A 4797-nucleotide genomic window follows, 5' to 3' on the forward strand; every position below is an offset into this window, starting at 1 on the left:
CTTTATTAATTGATCAGTAGTACAATTGGTCATTGATGCAGAATATTTTTTAAACTCCTGTTTCCAGGAATAAACACTGAGAACCATTTGCAGCAATTAAATGCAAAGTGAATTCCATTAAACACTTCAGTGTTATGAAAGGGAATTATTTTAAAGGCATTCCATGCTTTACTGGCATAAAAACAGACTCACAGACCAGTGTAACAGAGTAGAGAGCCCAGATATGGACCCTCAAATCTATGGGCAAATAATCTTAGACAAAGCAGGAGAAGATATACAGTGGAAAAAAGACATTCTCTTCAATAAATGGTGCTGGACAGCTATATGTAGAATAATGAATCTTGACCTTTCTCTTACACCGTACACAAAGATAAACTCAAAATGGATAAAAGACCTCAACGTGAGACAGGAATCCATCAGAATCTTAGAGGAGAATATAGGCAGTAATTTCTTCGATATCAGCCACAGCAACTTCTTTCAAGATATGTCTCCAAAGGCAAAGTAAACAAAAGTGAAGATGAACTTTTGGGACTTCATCAAAATCAAAAGCTTCTGCACAGCCAAGGAAACAATAAAAAAAAAAAAAGAGGCAACTCATGGAATGGGAGAAGATATTTGAAAATGTCAGTACAGACAAAAGGTTGATATCCAGGATCTATAATGAGCTCCTCAAACTCAACATACACAAAACAGACAATAATATCAAAAAGTGGGCAGAAGATATGAGCAGACACTTCTCCAATGAAGACATACAAATGGCTATCAGACACATGAAAAAATGTTCATCATCACTAGCTCTCAGGACGATTCAAATTAAAACCGCATTGAGATATCACCTTACACCAGATAAAATGGCCAAAATTAACAAGACAGGAAACAACATGTGTTGGAGGGGATGTGGAGAAAGGGGAACACTCTTACACTGTTGGTGGGAATGCAAGTTGGTGCAGCCTCGCAGCCTCTTTGGAGAACAGTGTGGAGATTCCTCAAGAAATTAAAAATAGAACTTCCCTATGACCCTGCCATTGCACTCCTTGGTATTTACCCCAAAGATACAGATGTAGTGAAAAGAAGGGCCATCTGTACCCCCAATGTTTATAGCAGCAATGGCCACAGTCGCCAAACTGTAGAAAGAACCAAGATGCCCTTCAACAGACGAATGGATAAGGAAGATGTGGTCCATATACACTATGGAGTATTATGCCTCCATCAGAATGGATGAATACCTAACTTTTGTAGCAACATGGACGGGACTGGAAGAGATTATGCTGAGTGAAATCAATCAAGCAGAGAGAGTCAATTATCATATGGTTTCAATTATTTGTGGAGCATAACAAATAGCAAGGGGAGTTAGAGAGGAGAAGGGTTTTGGGGGAAATTGGAATTGGAGGTAAACCATGAGAGATTATGGATTCTAAAATCAATCTGAGGGGTTTGATTTGGTGGCTGGGTAGGAGGTTGGGGTACCAGGTGGTGGGTATCATAGAGGACACGGATTGCATGGAGCTCTGGGTGTGGTGAAAAAATAATGAATACTGTTATGCCGAAAATAAATACAAAATAAATTAAAAAAAAAACATTCCATTTTTTTTAATTTTATATATATATTTTTATTTTTTATAAACATATATTTTTATCCCCAGGGGTACAGGTCTGTGAATCACCAGGTTTACACACTTCACAGCACTCACCAAAGCACATACCCTCCCCAATGTCCATAATCCCACCCCCTTCTCCCAAACCCCCTCCCCCCAGCAACCCTCAGTTTGTTTTGTGAGATTAAGAGTCACTTATGGTTTTGGGGGCTTAAGTGGGTACGAGACGAATAAATGAAAGAATAAATGAAAGCATTCCATTTTTGCTACACAAATTGTCCGTTGTAGATACAGCGCTATCATTGGTCACCGCTTAAGATTTTATTTTAATTCCAGTTAGATAATATATAGAACAATATTAGTTGTAGGTTTATAGTATGGTGATTCATCACTTCCGTACAACATCTGGTACTCATTACATGTGTATTCCTTAATCCCTGTTCCCAATTTAACCCATCCCAATGATCCTCCCTTAAGTGACTTTCTGCTCTTTCCTTACAATTACAGATATGTTTATTGGTTTGCCTTTCTCTCTTTTTTCCTGCTTTGCCCTTTCTTTCCTGAATACATGTATGAGTGAAAACTTAATGATGTCTTTCTCTGACTTATTTTGCTTGGTGTAGTACTCTGTAGCTTCATTCGTGTCACTGCAAATCATAAGAATTAATTCTGTTTTTATGGCCTAGTAATATTATATTATACACTTACATATCTGATATCTAATATGTATTACATATATATATGTATACATATCTATAGATATAACATATGTTATCGATCTATGGATTATATCTATATATCTATAGAAACATACACATGTATAGATATAATTTATATATAGATCTATACATATATACACATACATATAGATTTATGAAATGGTATATATAACATATGTTATTTAGTCATTCATTTGTCCATGGACAACTGGAATCCTTCCATATTTTGGCTACTGTGGTCTAATTTACTGTATTGCTTAGGTTCCCAAAATATTGAGAACATCTGTGGCTTTTAGACTTCAACCCCACATTTAGTAAATTATTTGAAACAATAAAAGAAATAAAAACGAAAAATTACCACAAAAATAGAGTGATTGGTAACATATACTTATTTTGTCAAATATTTATTATTTATTTTCTGGATTAATGAAATATTCATCTTAAATCCTGGAATGGCATTATTCTTAAAGAGTGTACAAGGTAAAATTAATGGACTGCAAAACAACAGGGCTAGTGAGAACTTTGTTACATTTTTACAGAGCAGATTCTCTGAATTATTCTTCTCAGGGTCCCCATCACCTTGTTTCTCAGGCTAAAAATGATCCAGTTGAACACTTGCTGTAGAAGACAGCAAGGACCTTATCCTCTGTGGGAGATTGGAAGGATCTAGCGCATAAGTAAGTGTGAATAAAAGGTGCAGAGTAGAAAGTCATCACAGTGAGATGGGTGCTGCAGGTCAAGGAAACACAAGGAAGAGGGTCATGCTTACAAAAAATGTGTACTCATAGACCCAAGTGTCCATGCAGGCCAGAGTCAACATGGCTGGGACATCATAAAATAAATTGTTGATGGCTCTGGATATATAAAAAGGGAAACAGAAATCATATTCAGTGTGGGCACAGGAGTTGGTTGAAGCCATCATCTAATATCCTCTTATGATCACAACACACTCTTTTGATCATAAAAGTAGCAGAGTGAAGAGGAAAGCAAATCGATGCATAGGCCACAGAGGTCAATAGTAATCATTCTGCATCAAATAAATCAATGAAGAAGAAACTCTGAATTGCACACCCAATGAAAGAAATACACTTATTTCCAGACTGATAATCAGAAACCATCTTGGAAAAAATATTGGAGATGTAGTTCAGGTCCATGAGGGACATGACTAAGTATAAAATACATTTTATTTCCTACTTAGTCATGTGTGTGTGAATGGGTGTCCAGGAGGATTAGGATGATCAGGAACAGGTTAACAAACAGAGCCATTAGGAAAATAAGAAAACTGAGAGTGAAGAAATACAGGCCAATACTTAATGGTGGGAATAACCCCAATAAGAAGAATCAGTTGTTGTTTGGTTAATATTTTCCAAGGGGACAATAACTTAATTTTCCATAAATAGAGATACATATTAAGTACAGAAAAATAATATCTCATTAATTTATTATTTTAGTTTCACTGTAATTTATTCAGGACACATTGCAGCTCTTAAAAGAATTAACACATGCTTTGAAAAAAAAAAGTCCACATAGTTAAAATATTGATGACATGTAAATGTCCATCGGAAAATACTTCATGGAAATGTGTAAATTTGTAAGGATAATATTTTGGGGGACTTTTTAAAGATACACATATTTTATTTTCCTGTGTCAGTTTAGTTATTAATAACATGAGGTTTTATAATTGTTATGTATTTTTGGTTTGATCATTTGGTTGTTTTGATACCAAGACTTAGCATCTGCTTCTTTTTCCCCAAGAAATCTAATGAAGTGTTATTGACAACAATAAATTATAGGAAGCAGATTTAGTCCTCCTCACTCAATATTCAAATGCTTTAAAGAAATTCTATTCCTGACAATTTTCTCTAGCATTTTACTGTAGCTCCTTGACTCTGCTTACACTGTCTGAAAACATCTGTATTGTTCTTTTGCTCCTCAATAATTATATAACATTATGCATTGCTTTATAGCATTTTTCCTTTTTTCTGCTTGACCTAAGCCATCAGAATATTGAGGAATTCTTTATATGAAAGATAGATACACTCACACATATGTACGCCAAATTAAAAATTATTTACATAAATTCCTGGCTGTGGGTATTAAGGAGGGCATGTATTGAATGGAGCCTTGGGTATTGTGTATAAACATTAAATCTTGGAACACTGTAAAAATAAAATTAAATTTTAAAAAAAGATAAATGTAAGAAACTTTAAAAACATCTGATTTCTTCAGAGAGATGTGAGAATGTATTAAATACAAAGTAAAAATGCCATGTGTTTTACAGAATAAAGTGCCCAGTGACAATAAAAACCTTTTCTAAATAAATGCAAATAATTAAAATGATAAATTTAACAAAATTGTCAAGAGATAAATTGATGAGAATCAACCAGAAAGCAACAGTGAAATGCAAAATCTGACACTTAGGGCAGATAAGAGAATGAGAGGTATAATATAAGATGACCCAACATATACTTATGGGCTTTTCT

At 34.6% G+C, this 4797-nt stretch overlaps 1 pseudogene; it reads right to left on the reverse strand.

Moving 5' to 3' along the window:
• Window positions 1-2839: 2839 nt before the first annotated feature.
• Window positions 2840-3643, reverse strand: LOC132028106 (olfactory receptor 2L5-like; annotated as a pseudogene).
• Window positions 3644-4797: the final 1154 nt, after the last annotated feature.

Source organism: Mustela nigripes, chromosome 12 (assembly GCF_022355385.1).
Source record: "Mustela nigripes isolate SB6536 chromosome 12, MUSNIG.SB6536, whole genome shotgun sequence".
In the NCBI taxonomy this organism is placed as follows: Eukaryota; Metazoa; Chordata; class Mammalia; order Carnivora; family Mustelidae; genus Mustela; species Mustela nigripes.